Here is a 15,455-nt window from a genome sequence, read left to right as displayed (position 1 = left end):
GGACCAAGTCACCTTGGTCCAAAAGCCCTCTCCAGCCTGGAGGTTCCAGGTCTGGACTCTCCGATGATTTCTTCCTCCTGGGCCTGCATGCACAGTGCACGCCACACATCTTTAAATGCCAACTATCTGCACGAACTCTTGGTGCTGACGTGGACTCATTAAACAAGCGCCAGCCATGCCTATTAACAGTGTTTCCCGAGATATTTGCAGAGAGGGCCCACCTGTGTCTGGGACGAATGAGCTCAATAGTAGCTGTTACAGTAAATAATGAGTAGATTAAAAATATACTACTGCATTTTTTGGTGAATTTGGGCCCCTTTTGGCAATTTCTGCACAAATGACTCAGCAGCATTAGGTACATTTTCCCCAACAAGTCAACTTTCTCTTTGCTTTATGGTTGTTCTGCTTCCAGTGCTCTAGTGTCCCTAATCCCTTCTCCTGACTTTAGTGAGAGCCATTGTTGACCTTTTGTTCTCATATAGATGTCTTGTGTGTTCACTGGCACACCATACAACTGAGTGATAGGCTTTATTCTGTGTCCCCATCTGTTATTTTGTTAAAAGGTGTCCTCTGAGGATACTTTTGTTCTAAGGCTTAAGTAGTCTCATAGTAATTGTCTCCACTGGTCCAGGGAGTCTGGACTTCCTGAGAATTTGACTTCTGACCCACGTTCTGCTCCCGTGCTGTCAGAGCCCACCTATGGAGAGCCTAATTTGGACAGTCGTCATGAGTGGATATATTTAAGTGCTCATGTGAAAAGAGACTGGAATAGATGGGTTTTACTTTTTTGGGGAGTGGATGGGCACCAAGAGATACTACATAGTTATACCACATGCGCGATTTATAAAGGAGGTATTCAGAAGTCTAGCCCACATAATTCCCCTTGTCACCTCTCACCCAAACTGAGGTAGGAAGGTCAGGAGTTAGGAGTTTTGCTGCGGATTTCTCTAAAAGAAACCATCAAGTGGATTCTGACTCGTAGCAACCTTATTCTGGTCCTAGGACGGAATAGAACTTGCCTCAGAAAACCTCTCTCTCCCAAGGAGTGGCTGGTGGGTTTGAACTGCTGACCTCATGGTCAGCACATAATCTTACACATAGCCCACTATGCCTTCAGGGTGCATGAAAGGGACAGTTAGAGACCAAGTTTTGTGGTTGTGATCTCATAAGCTTGTTTATTATTATGATTGTGTATATGTGATTAATTTGAGGACCTTTAATTCTCAGCTCACTTTTATTTTTGTAACGTAAACACAATTAATTTCTACACTTCAGTTGTTTTGTTTTTTGCTAATTAGTGAATTTGTGAATCTGAGTATACTTAAAGCACTTAGGGCAAATTTAAAAGTTCATTTAAATAATCTATTATGCATTGATCATTTAGGATTAGCCTTGAAGATCTCTTTCCAGATCAACATTTATACAAATACTGGCCGAGCCTGGCTCCCTGGTAGAGATGCAAAACTCAAGCCTACCCCTGAAGCAACTCCAAATATGGTTGGTTGTCTGCCGTAAACGTCTACCAGCTTTTAATGAAGATCGCTGCTGGAATATTGCCACTGACTAGTCAGACGATATTTTGAAGCATAAACCAGTAATGGAAATACCTTGGGAGCAGCAACTTGCATTTCCACCCATGGATGGATTAAACTACTATGGGAATTGCCCTCCCATCAGACCAACTGGAAAGCACATAGTTTAATAAAACAACTGTTTCCACCTATTAAACAATCGGTAGCAGAGGGCTGTGCAGCCCTAAGAGAAGGGAAACCAACAGGAAGCACCTTATGATGGCTCTGCCAGTTATTTAGGGAGTTGCCACGGAGAGCACAGAAGTGGGGAGCCAAGCAGTGGCTTGTGGTGTCCCTGAGCCGAGGACACAGAGCTCAGAGTTCAGGAAGGTTGGGGTGACGAGAAAGCAGGATGGAGCGGCAGAGGAGGTACCTGCACAGAGAGCTCGGGAGACCGGCAGAGGCCCCTTGGTCCTCCCTTGACTTCTGATCAGTGCAAGAGATGATGCTCTACGAGACCAGAGAAAAGACAGACAAAGCAATGGGCCACAGCTCTTCCAGCGTGCACGCAGGTCTGAGAGTGCTTGTGGTTTCCCCAGTTAGCCAAAAGGGAAAGACCTAGCCATACACACAGCGTTGGCTAGACTTCCAAATGGTCACGGCATTGTTGTTGATGCTAAGTCCCCTCCAGTCAACTCCTATCCGTAACAACCCTATCTATGCACAACAGAAAGAAACACTGCGAGGTCCTGCGTGCGAGCCCAGTGTTGCAGCCAGGGTGTCAGTCCATCGCCTTGAGGGCCTTCCTCTTTCCCACCGTCCCTCCACTTTGAAGGCACGCTGTCCTTTCCCAGGGACTGGCCTCTCCTGACAGTATGTCAAAGTATGTAAAACGAAGTCTTGGCATCCCTGCCTCTAGGGGGCACTCTGGCCATAGTGGGATTAAATTAACTCTAGGACAGTGGTTCCCAACCTTCCTGATGCCAGGATGCTTTCATACACTTCCGTTGCTACTTCATAACTGTCATTTTGCTACTGTTATGAATTGTCATGCAAATATCTGATAGGCAGGATGTATTTTTATTATTACAAATTGAACATCATTAAAGCATAGTGATTAATCACAAAAATAATAAGTAATTATATATAGTTAAATCTTTATTTCTAGTGACAAACAAATACATTTTTTTTACACACAAATGAAATTTTGTCTTGAAGCATGGTGTAGCATGGGTAACCGTCTTCACACCGGGTACTCGTATGAGGACATGTCTGTATGTGGGCGGAACCACCTGGAAACAGAAAGAGGATCAGTGTTTTCCGATGGTTTTAGGTGACCCCTGCAAAAGAGTCGTTCGACCCCCAAAGGGGTCTCGACCTACACGTCACTACATATTCCAGTTGCCTGAAATACTACCAGACAACATTAAAGAACAATGACTCTTCAAAACACCTCATAACATGACATGAATTTAGTCAATCACAAAAGGACAGATATTGTATGAGACCACTAGTGTACAAAGTCAAGAGAAGGTGTGGCAGTTACATAATCTGTCAACTTGAAGCAGTGGAGTCTGGCCTGTCAATCAGGTTGTGGCTTGATGACCTCATTTGGAGGTGCCACAGCTCACTGGAGGCAGAACACACTCACTCCCTGTGAGACATTCCTGTTGACAAGACACACAGTAGAACCCTGGAGCTGGAGGAGCCACATGGGGACCCCTGCCAATGCTGAGAAGTCTCCACCGCCACTGGATCCACAAGACTTTCCACCCACTGGCCTATGATCTTCCCGCATTTAGCGTCCTTGCATGGGTTGCACGAGCCTGAAGAGGACTTTAGAGATTGGTGTCAGACATATGGGCTAATATCAGACTTATGGACTTGATCTGGGCTGGAATGTTTTCTCAGTATTCAGTTGCTTTTGTATATAAAGCTCTTTTTTAGACATATATGAGTCTCCCTGGATTTGTGCCTCTAGTCTACCCAGACTAACACAGAAGGTTTTCAGGGAAAAGAAATAACCTTGGGTGTGACCAGGGGCAAGTCAGGGAGGGGAGTCGCTGGCTAAAGAACCGACCTGCATTAACCTGAGTGGAGGGGAAACCAATCCACAGAGGGAAGTTGACAAAAATGATGGAGGCGGAGGGAGAACAATGGAAGGAGTTGAAGAGTGAGAGAGGTGAGTGGTATTGTATACACAATTCTCAAAGAACCGTGCTCCACGAGAGACTGGACAGGTGTGGGCGGGAGGGGAGGAGTATGCCCACAAACCTATCCTATGAATATGGTGGAGCCTACAGGGAGCCGGGCAAAGTCAAGAAAACTTGGAAAAAGCCAAACACCTGGAAGGAATGGGTCACTTGACCTGGGGCCCCAGGCAGGATTATGCTCTTAGCGGATACCAAGGTCAATGGGCAAAACACAGCCTACAAAGACAATATTCTACATCTTACTTTGTGAGTAGTTACTGGGGTCTGAGAAGCTCGTGAATGGCCATCTAAGGGGAAACCTGTGGTCTCTCCCTGTCCACAGGAAAGAAGAGTGACGGAACGCCAAGACACATGGAAGCAATTAGTGCAATGGGCTTAATGGACTAGGGGAACATCAGTCCTCACGACCCTGAGACCAGAACTAGATGGCGCCAGGCTGTCAACACCCAGTGTTCTGAAAGGGATCGAGGTGTTTTGCCAACACCGCAATTCAAATCCGTTGATTCCCTGGCCTGCCTCTTGCCTCACCCAGCTTCTGAAGGAAGATGAAGATGAGGTGATGGGAAACAACGTGGATTCAGTCATGGGCACCTCGGTCCTCAAAGGGACATCTTTGCTTTTCAACACACAAGAGAGGTTGTTTGCAGTAGATTTGTCCGATATAATGCGCCGTGTGAGGTCTTAACTGCTGCTTCCACGGGCATTGATTGTTTAGCAAGGAGAATGAAATCCTTGACAACTTGGATTTCCTCGGAATCTACCGCACTGCTGTTTCTTTGTCCCGCTGGGAGGATTTTTGTTTTTTGTCTTATGTTCAGGTGTAACTCCGAAGGCTGCAGCCTTGGCAAGCAAGGCTGTGGCCTCCATGTATCTCAGATCATTAATGAGCCTTCTTCCAATTCTGATGCAGGCCCAATATAAACAAAATGCGGGATTTTATCCAAAAGATACAAACTCACTTTTAAAGCACACCAACCCCATTAAAATGCAAATTGAAAATTAAAACAATAATGAGCTATCGGTGCATGCGTATTAAAATGACTAAACTCCACATAAGAACAGTAAATGCTGGCGGAATGGTCCAGCGACTTTGCAAGGTGGCCTAGCAGTTCCTTGCAAAAGCTAAATGTGGACTTACCAGAGGATCCAGCATTTGCACCCCATCGGAAATTATCCAAATGAGTTCATACGAAAAAAATTATACATAAATGCTTATAACAATTAAAAAAAATTTTTTGTTTATAACGATTTTACTCGTAGCGGCCCCAAATTGGGAGCAACCAAGATGCCTTTCAATAAGTGAATGGATCAACAAACGGGTGTTTCCATACAACCGTGTATAGTTCCATGATGAAAACGAGCAATCACACGGCAAAAAGAAATGGAGGGGGCTCAAATGTATATTGCTAAGAAAAAGAAGCCAGTCTGGGAGAGTTGCATACTTGTGATACAATTATATCGTCCTCCGGGAAAGGCAAAGCTACAGACACGGTGCTTCATGGAGGAGTGGGAGACATGACGAAGGGCATGGGAAGGGCAGGACTCCATTGTATGATACCATAATGGCGGATGCACGACATTCTACATTTCTCAGAACCCGTGGATCTATAAGCACAACGAGCGAACCCTGAAGTAGCTATGGGATGTAGTGAGTGACAGCCAGCCAGACCAAGCTCACTGCCATCGAGGGGATGCCGACTCGTGGGACCCTCGAGGACAGGGTAGAGCTGCCCTCGTGAGCTGGGACTGTAATTCTTCAAGGGAGTGGAAAACCCCGACTTTCTCCAAAGAGAGGCTGGTGGTTTTGAACTGTGGACCTCGAGGTTAGCCGCCCAGCTCGCAACCACTAAGCCATCAGCGTTCCTTGATGTGGTGACATTGGCTCAGAGTTCGTAACCCATGTATCACGTTAATTCGAGATTTTAACCATAGGAGAGGCTATGTGTAGGGGTGAAAAGGGAAGTCTGTATTTTATGAATGTATTTTTTCTGTAAACTTAGAACTGTTCTAAGAAAAATAAAGTCTATTTTAAACATCTATATCAGAAGTGCTTAGATGGCCCAAGTGGCCACTAACCTCAAAGTCCGTGGTTTGAACCCACGTAGCAGCTCCCTAGGAGAAAGACGAGACGAGCAGCTTCCAGAAAGACGACAGCTCAGGAGACCCAATGGAGCAGCTCTGCACCATGCGCTGGGGCCAACTCTTGGGCTGCTAAGGGCGAGGACAGTGCAAGATGCCAATAAGGGGAGAAGCAGTGTTGAAAGGATAAAGGGGACATCTGGGAACTCTGCACAACTTTTCTGTAACCCTAAAACTCCTCTTATTAAAAAGTCCATTTTTATTGTGAATGGGGGGGAGTGCGGAGTAGGGACCTAAGCCCATCTGTAGGCAACTGGACACCCCCTTAAAGTAGGGTCCCGGGGAGGAGACAAGCCAGTCAGGGTGAAGTGTAGCAATGATGAAACATACAACTTTCCTCTAGTTCTTTAATGCTTCCTCCCTCCCTCTATTATGATCCCAATTCTATCCTACAAATCTGGCTAGACCAGAGCATGTACACAGGTACAGACAGGAACTGGAAACATGGGGAATCCAGGACGGATGATCCCTTCAGGACCAGTGGTGTGAGTGGTGATACTGGGAGGGTGGAGGGAAGGTGGGGTAGAAAGGGGGAACCGATAACAAGAATCTGCATATAACCTCCTCCCTGGGAGACAGACAACAAGAAAGTAGGTGAAGGGAGACATCGGACAGTGTAAGCCATGACAAAATAATAATAATTTGTAAATTATCAAGGGTTCATGAGGGAAGGGATGCGGGAAGGCGGGGGTGGGGGGATGAGGAGCTGATACCAAGGGCTCAAGTGGAAAGCAAATGTTTTGAGAATGATGAGGGCAACAAATGTACAAATGCGCTTGACACAATGGATGGATGGATGGATGGTGATAAGAGTTGTATGAGCCTCCAATAAAATGACTAAAAAAATAATAATAATCCACTTTTAAAACTAACTAATGAATGAGTCGAGTAAAGCTGAAGCGTAAATGCTCAGCATGTCAATAAACACCAATGCTACTTCCACACACTAGCAATGCATGATTGGAAAATGAAATCGGGACGAGAATCCCACAACAGCATCATAAAGAAGGAAGCAATTGAAAGTAAGTATTGAACAATAAGCCTTTTACTCTGAGAACTTCAAAATATCATTGAAAGAAATGAAGGACTATCTAAGTAAACAGAAAGTCATACCATATTCGTGGATGGGCAAGGCTTACTGTTGTTAAGATGGTAGTACCTGCTGGGTTGCTTGTGCGAGAATGCTAGAGACAGAAAACCCAGCGCCCTTGTTTTATGCAAGAGGACACTGAGGTTCAAAAGGGGGGAGCAATTCTTCAAGTTTGGGTAAAGCAAGATTTTGTTGAACTCAGGCAATGCATATCATCATTTACCTAGCTTATCTAAAGTAAAGGTAGCTTAAACAATAGACTGTTTTAAAAGACAACATTCTGTTACTCTCCAGGGACATCCGCCTTGTCCCTTGAATACTGAAAGATCTGAGTGTGAGAGCCGACGACTGTGTGCCAACTCTGGAGCCTAGGGAATGTTTACTGATCCGCTGTGCCCCCCACGTCTGTAATCTCAGGGAGAGGGTTATGCTGTATTCTCCTGGCTGTGTGAGTGAAACCCGAAAAGCTCAGAGTTGCCAGGAGCGAGAACAAGGGTAGAGATTGTTTTGTGGCCAGAAGACTCAGCCTAAAATTGGTGAAAAGAAGAACTTGTTGAGCTGCTGTTGAAGTTTAACTAAGCGGCTAAGCGGTGCCCATCAGCTTAAGCAAATACGTGTGGAAAGTAGGCTCAGGCAATCCGTGACAGCCTGACCTGTTGAGGGCACGCAGAATGCCGGGTTACCCCACAAGCAAGGTAGGCACATACTTCTTGCCAATATCAGGCTCAAGTCTCTCCTCCCCCTGGCCCAGGCACCCACTGTGAGGTGTCACATGCTATACACATGGGCTCCAAGCCAGGCCAGATGCAGCTCGCTTCCCTGGATGGGATCTCTGTGGCATTGCTATTCTCAAGGATTTGTCCCCACTTCAACTGAGTCAGATTAGCGCACCCAGCATGCACTAGCTAGGACACAGTTCGGAGTTGGGAACCCATTTGAAGTCCTACCTTCATCGCCGTAGAGCCATGTGACATTGGGCAAATCACTTCGGATCTTGGCCTGGGACTATCTGCCAGGAAGACGGTGTGCTTTCAGATCTAGCTGCGCAGAGAGGCACTGAAGGGATGATTACTTTCTGGGGTCAGGTCCCAGGTTCATCACTTAATGGGAAGCTTGGTCAAGTTGCTTCACTTTCCCGTGTCTTAGTTGCATCATCTGAGCAATGGGGAGATAATAAGAGATTCTGATCATATAATAAAGTGTGGGAGACAGAACTGGGAAGGGAGTGTATGCAGACAGACTCTCAACATTTCTATGTTAAGGAGTCTGGGAGGTCAAGGCTCCCGTGGAGGAAACCTTCACATACATGAGTTGGAGATGAGCCCCACTCACCTTCTCCTAAGTAAAAGTTATTCTGCATGGTGCCCCCCCATAAAGATGCAAAATGTAAGGTGCTGTTTGCAAACGCTGAGCACATGGGTGCACACGATAGTCTTGCTTGTGTACTGCTTGAAGGCACTCAGCCTGAAGATTGTCTGGCATCAGGAGCAATCAGACCCTATTGTCTGTCCCACCTTAAGCAGGGCCCACTCCCTTCTGATAAGGTTGACAGGTTACTCCCCTAGAGAAGAGTTCAAAGACCTCAGAGACAACCAAGGTGAGCCTGGACCCTGGAACCCGCCCATCTTGTTGCGTATGTGCCTTCCTGTCACATATGCACCACCAGGACCACCCCTTCCTATTGCATGACACCCCTAGCTCATCCCCCTACTGCTACGTGTCGGCCTCTAGTACAGCCCCTTCCTGTTACATAAGAGCTTGCCTTGGCTTGCTTGCCCGGGATTATTTAAGTCTATGAGTCAATACAGTATGGCTTCATTCTGGTGCTGGCTATCATGGAAGAAGGTGAGCCCTGGCATGCTTCATCTTGTCTGATGTCTCTTTAATTGACCCCTCAATTACACACCCGCCCCTTAGACCCATTCGGTTGTGGGGAGGCTGTCCCCTACATAATAGGATAGGGAGGATTTTTCATCACTTCAGACATGCTATCAGGAGAGACTGGTAAAGTGGAGGTTCAGAGAAAAAGGAAGGCCGCTGACCAGACGGATCCACACAGGGGCTTCACCAATAGGCTCAGACCATCACACTGAGGACGGTCCAGGACCTGGCAGTGTTTTGGTCTGTTGTGCATGGGGGTTACTATGAGCCCATGGTCCCTACACCATGGGGACAGAACGAGTTAACACTGCTAAAGTCAGCTGGGCCCTGTGAGTGCTTGGTGACCCAGAACTATCTGTGGATCAACTTTGCAGGGGTAGCATGAGCCGGAGACATGGCCCAGCTGGACTCGGCCTTGAGATTCTGGAATGAGCAGTATATCTTCTGCAAAAGTCCATGGCTATTTTAAGAAGAGGCTGAAAAGAGACTCCGGCCAGCTGAGGGCGGCCAGACCTTAAAACCACCTCCTCTGAGGCATGGATGGGTGATCTGAAACCGTTTAGCTTGCAGAAGGCGAGGGCAAGTTTGCTGGTGTTCATACCTGCGGATAAAGGTGGGGGTAAACACTGAGTTCTCATCTGGAGAAAAATAGAGACTGAAAAGGAAGCTTCAGTTGGGAGAGCTCTGTGTCCACCATCAGGAAGATTTGTTTCCCCAGACACACTGGCTGGCCCTTCTGGTCTGGGGTGGTGTACCAGGCTTTTGGATTGAGAGATTGGGACTAGACGAATCAGATGAGGGCCCTTCCGAGATCCAATGGTTCTGGACGCTCCTATTTCTGTCGGTGTAGTGATTTTGTTAGGTTTCTCTCTTCGGCCTAAATCTCATCCTCGGTCCTTGGCTCCGCGCGAGAAAGATTTCATGCCGAAGCCGGGCTCGTGATCCAAGTGAATTTAATGAAAGTTCAAAGAAGCATCAGGTTTTACACGGCACCCATAGGATTCCTTTGACCTTGCGGCCTGGCAGAGACTGCTCCGGGACACGCAAGGATCTTTCCCCTCCCACGAAGACGACTAGACCACCCAAGCAAGAGGAGACCAAGAGCCCAAGAGAGCTCTCCCTTCCGGTCCCTGCCTTTTCAAGGGTTCCGGGGGAGGTGTGGTGAATGACCCCAGGTCGATCCCATTGGCTGAATTGCAATCACCTGGCCCAGGTGGGCTGCTCCAGGTGTAACGTCCATCCAAGCCCACCGGCGGGAAAATCCAGCTTTTGTCGTTTGCTGGCTCTCCTGGGCATGCGTAATGGACTTCCCAATTCCCTAGGCTAAGCTACCTAACAATTTGACTATTGATAAAGCCTGATATGAACACAGCTATTCCTATTTCAAAGTTCCAAGGCTTGCAGCTTGCCAGGATTTTCATTTGTCAAGAGTGCCTGCCCAGACTTCTGATGAAGCCCGCCGTTTCTCTGAGCCCCTCCAGGAGTCATGGAACACAGGTAATGGTGAAAGCTCCTGCCAAGGTCAATAGTCCGCCCAGCCTGGCCTGTCCTGGAAGGGCCTTTTGTTACAGCTCTGAACCCCAAGACAAATCTCCACACTCCTCTTTTGCGATCTGCCCCGGGGCTGGAAGATGACAGGATTTGTATGCCATTCCTGTGGCTCGAGGGTCTGAAGTCTTTCTCAAGAGTTGCTTTCTACCCCAATTATGGAGGAATGGATAAACAAGCTCTGGATTATCGTTCATCAATAATAAAAATTAACAATGTCGACTCTCTTGACCGCTGCAAGATGTGGAGAAAGCTAGAGAAGATTATGCTTTGCAAACTCAGTCAGTCTTACAAAGATACATACTTAATAACACTATTGTCATAGCCAAAATAAAGGAAAAGATATGTGGTTTATACACCCATAGATAAGAATTTGATGATTAAGAGGAGGTCAGGGACAGGGGCTGGAGTAGGGAGGGGGAGGGATAAGTTACTGAGCAGGGAGGGGGAGGATGGTGGGGTGAGGGAGAAAAAGAACCACATATATGACTGGCTTAACAGGCTATTGTTGATTTCATTTCTTGAGACAGGCTGTGTATGTACATCGAGTATGTTTCTTTAAAAACAAAACACAAATCCCTCCCAGTCCACAAACAAGTTCATCTCAGAAAACAAACGGAAAAAGGAGTTCCTTTCTTATCTGTCTTTGAGTGCAAGCCGGCTTTGGTTAAAAGGCAATAAAAGCTTATTAGGCTCTATATTTACATGACAGCTCGACCTGTTATGTGAGAGGGCTTGTCATGCGATCTGTGGAAAAATTCCTTGGTCTTTTCACTCCACTTTTCCAAGAACTTTCTGCAGCCCCCTGGCACGGGGATTCAAGGCAGCTGTGATTCAGATGGAAGCATCTGGTTCCCACCCGCAGCTCTTGGCCAGCTCACTGCTTTCCTTTGGAGGCAGCAAAGGGAGGTTGGGGGGACCGCTGATGGGGGCAGGGAGCATCTGAGTTATTGGGGGTCCTCAGGTCCAGTAGGATGGGGGTGACAAGCTCAAGTTGCCTCCATGGGCTGGGAGGGACGTGGAAAGAGAGCTTTTGGCCAGCTCTGGCCAGGAAAGCGCCTCAGCAGACAGCTCCTTTCAGCAGGCAGGAATGTCTGAGTTTTCTAAGAGAAGCTACAAACCTGGCTTTATTCGAAAAAAAAATTTTTAACCCCTTGATTCTTTAATATTGACAACGGATCGGAATCTTTCTGGACTATTGGCTGACTTTTGCTGTCCTAGAGGAGCTGTGACCATAGTAAACACAGTCGGTGTTGGCATCGCTGTTCGAAGAAGTTCCTCTGTTAGCCCAGGACCAGAACCTATAGGGACCCTCCAAGTGAATCTGGTTCTGCTACTGTGATGCAGACAGGGCTGTGGTCGCCCTCTGCCATGGGTTCCCTGCGAGATCCCGGCAGGTCTCTGTCCCTCTCTGGCCCATTTCCCCTTCTGTAAAGTTATGCGCACCCCAAAACACACCTAGGTCAGCTCAGAGTTAACCCTCCAGGACAGAATGGAATTGCCCACGGGCAGACTGCCTGGCCTTGCTCCCGTGAGGAGCAACTGGTGGCCAGCCTTTCCATTAGCAGTGGAACACTTAATCACTGCGGCCCCAGTTCCTTCAGCCTGGCCTAGGACAGCTCAGGCGGTCTAGGATGCCAGCTGGGAGCCGCCCCCAGGGAAGGTTTTCTGAATTAGGCTCTGGATGAAAGGCTGCTTGGCAGGCCAGCCGGGACTGGATACTTGTCACAGACCAACAAGCACACAGTTACCTTCAAGGCAGTTCTGACTCACGGTGTGGAAGAGTCCCACTGTGCTTCCTTGGGCTTCAAGGGGCTGGGCTTCCGGAAGGACACTGCCAGGTCTGTCTTCGGAGCCACCTCTGGGGGGACTCCAACCATCAGCCTTTCAGTTAGTGGCTGAAACCGTTTGTAGCCCGCCAGGCGCTTCTGGTGGTGTAGTGGTCATGCGTTGGGCTGCACTCGCATGGTCGGCAGTTTGAGACCACCAGCAGCTCAGGGAGAAAGACTGGGCTTTCTGTGCCTGTAAACAGTTACCGTCTCAGAAACCTTCGAAGGGGGGAGGGGCGAGGATGTCATCATGAGTCAGCATCGAGTCGATGAAAGTGAGTTCGTTTTATTTTATTTTGTTTTGGGTGCTCCTGGCCCACCTCCGCTTGTCCCAGCTCAAGGAGAAAACCCCAGGAGGGAGGCTTTGTCGGTGGCTTGCAGTCTCAGAACCAGAATCCGGGGCTGATGGAGGCTGTCTGTCCGCATCCCATAGAGGCAGTGGTGGCAGGAGACAGGTGGGACTGTGACAGATGGAAAAGGGCACATGAGAGGGCCAGGAGGTCACCCAGAGGCTAGCTTCCCATCCTGGTGGGGAGCCTTGCCCTATGCCTGGACTTCAGTTCTCCTCTTCTGAAAACAAGTTTGGTGTGCTGGTTCCCAGAACCCCTTTGAGCTCTGGAATCCTGGGATTGCAAGGAGTGTATGTTTTCAAAGCCGTGGTTTTACCCTCTGCACAAGGACTTTATGTTTCTGGGGTTCTTTTATTCAGTGGATGTTCCTAAGCCCCCACTGGCAGTAGGCATGAGGACCCAGACACAGTCCCTGCCCTCCTGGTGCTCTCAGTCTGGGGCCAACAGTGACCAAAGAGTCCCGCCTGGGAGCACTGTGCCAGGACACATGAGCCAGGGCCATGAGTAGAGACCAAACCTAGTGGACTGTGGACAGACACCCTTCTCTGAGGAAGTGACTCAAGCTGAACCATGAAGGCTGGTCGTGGTGGTGTTTGGTGGCAGCTGCCAGGGAGTTGGCCTCTGACTCATAGTAACCTCGCCCAGAGATGCTTCTCTGCTCCGCTTCACTCCGTCACGCCCTGGTCACCCTTGGGGTGGGCCCCGGAGGCTCAGAGGTAGAATTCTCCTCGCCTTACACGCAGGAAACATGGATTCCCACAGAGTGCATGCCCCGAGCACTCTGCCCCTCTGACCGCGGAGGCTGGTGTGCTGCTCAGAGGCTGAATAGTTTTTGACAGAGCTTCCAGACACAGACACACTAGGAGGAAAGTCCTGGTGGTCTACTTCCGAAAAGCAGCGATGAAAACCCACGTAGGTCACGATGGTTTGATTGACAAACAGTATATGCAGGGGGCTGCCGAAGAGAGGATGCTGGTGAGACCCCATAGGGGCCTGGCCAGGCTGGTGGCTGCCAAGAGAGAGTGAGTGGTCGTGGTTGTGAGCTAGCTAGGACTTTGAATCAACAGATCTTGGGGACAGAGAGAGCATCTAGGGGTGGGCGGGCAGGGTGTGAAGGCCAGCTCTGACTTCCTGGTGCGCCTGAAGGCTAGTCGGGCTTAGGGCTCTGGGTTCACCATGGCTAGACCTGCAGGATCTTGTGGTGGGCAGCTTCTAAGGGACCCCACTTCCTAGTCTTCACGCCCTTCTGTAATCCTCTCCTCTGAGTGTAGCCTGGACTTAGTGACTTGCAGCTACCCAGGGGCAAGTGTCAGAGGTGAGTGTGACATGTTCAGGAAACCTTCTTAGGCTGGCATCTCGCTCTCCTCACAGACTGCCATGCTCTGAGCCAGCCTTGTGGCAAATTTCAGGCCGGGCGGCCTGGGGTGCAGCTTACCTAGGGGAGTGGGTTCGGGCTCAGTTCTAATCCAGTTAGTAGTTAGCAACCGTAACTTGATTGCAGTCACGTGGAAAAGGGTGAGCCCGAACTCCCCCACTAAGCGACTCCCAGAAATGGAGAGATTGTAGTTCTTTCTTATGCCAGCTGCGGAGTTTGGGGGTCGTTGGTTATGCAGGAGTAATCAATACGGCCCCTCCCACTCCCCCACTCCGGTTCAACCCACACACCCAAACCGTGCTCCTCTCTGCTTCCCTGGGACTGGGTAGGGAAGGGTTAGCCTCAGAGCCCAGGCCTCCTGACAGGAGAAGGGGGTGGGGAGCAGCAGGTACTGTCGCCAGCATGAGGCACAGTGCATTACAGCTATCTAGCGGCCAGCATTTGGGTCTGCTGCCAGCTGGGGCCCAGGCCTCGGGCGGCACCTGTCCGGCAGTGCCCTTGGAAGGGAGCATGCTGGAAACCGGCAGATTCATCAGCAGCCGTGCCTCTCTGCATCTGCCTGAGATGCCCCAGGGCGAGGGGAGCAGCTCGTGTCCCCCGGTGGGATCTGGGACAGAAGTTGACGGGTCTGCTAGGCTGAGGGTCCAGGGGGAGGTGATGAGAGGTCACCCCGAGCCTCAGAGAGTGTTGGTGACCCCATCCACTATCTCTGGAGCACCCCCTGGGTGCCGAGTTGATAACCCTTCCTGACACCATCTTGTTTAGACTGGCCTTAACCTTGAGAAAGCAGGATTACTTGTTGACGCCCTTGTGCAGATAGGAAATCCAGGTCCAGGGTCAAACAGCTGGAAAGCAACAAGGCCATGCCTCCGGGCTTATCCACAAGGCCTCCTTGGCCTCCCCATGGGGACGATTATAGACTTCAGGCTTCAGTGATTGGGGGAGCTGCCTCAGCTGGGGAGGCGTCCCCACCCACCCACACCATGCTCCAGCGGCTCCACGGCTCTGCCTTGTGCCATGAAGGGGCCACGTGAAGGTTCACCAGAAAAAAACCGGAATGACAAAAACACACCACCAAGCCAGAGAGCACGGTGTCTCAGGAGGTCCCCGCCAGCTGTGTCACGTGGGCTGGCGTGGGTTTAAGCCAGTTTGGTGCAGATGGCGAAGCACTGGACTGCCAAGCCACCCAGGGACACCGCAGAAGAAAGTCCTGGCGCCCTGCTTCCGAGCGCAATGCCACTGGACAGCACAGGGGATCACCGCAGAGGGGAACAGATGCCTCGCCTTTGTGTTCGTGTTTGGCTTTGCCTGTGGTGGGAGCCATTGACCTCCTTGGAAACGGGGCGACCACCGGCGTGTGCAGCATGAGATGATGCGGGCATCAGGCCGTCCGGTCCTGAGTCGAGGTGCAGAGCAAGCGGCAGTCAGGACGTGTTGCTTTGTCTGCTGTTTTCAAGGGACAGTCTGTCCTTGTAGAGACAACCACCACTTTGGGCAGTGGGGAGCCTTCGAAGGAAGG

The 15,455-nt window shown here is 49.5% G+C and overlaps 1 long non-coding RNA gene across 1 annotated transcript; it reads right to left on the bottom strand.

Moving 5' to 3' along the window:
- Positions 1-2,589: 2,589 nt before the first annotated feature.
- Positions 2,590-12,740, bottom strand: LOC142422381 (uncharacterized). Its single transcript, XR_012779084.1, has 4 exons — positions 12,134-12,740; positions 7,901-8,108; positions 5,801-5,935; positions 2,590-2,803 (listed from the first exon to the last, which is right to left on the bottom strand). It is a non-coding gene; the product is annotated as an uncharacterized LOC142422381 (long non-coding RNA).
- Between the last annotated feature and the right edge of the window lie 2,715 nt (positions 12,741-15,455).

This window comes from Tenrec ecaudatus, chromosome 12 (genome assembly GCF_050624435.1).
Source record: "Tenrec ecaudatus isolate mTenEca1 chromosome 12, mTenEca1.hap1, whole genome shotgun sequence".
NCBI lineage: Eukaryota > Metazoa > Chordata > Mammalia > Afrosoricida > Tenrecidae > Tenrec > Tenrec ecaudatus.
This window is presented reverse-complemented; position numbering and strand designations above follow the sequence as displayed.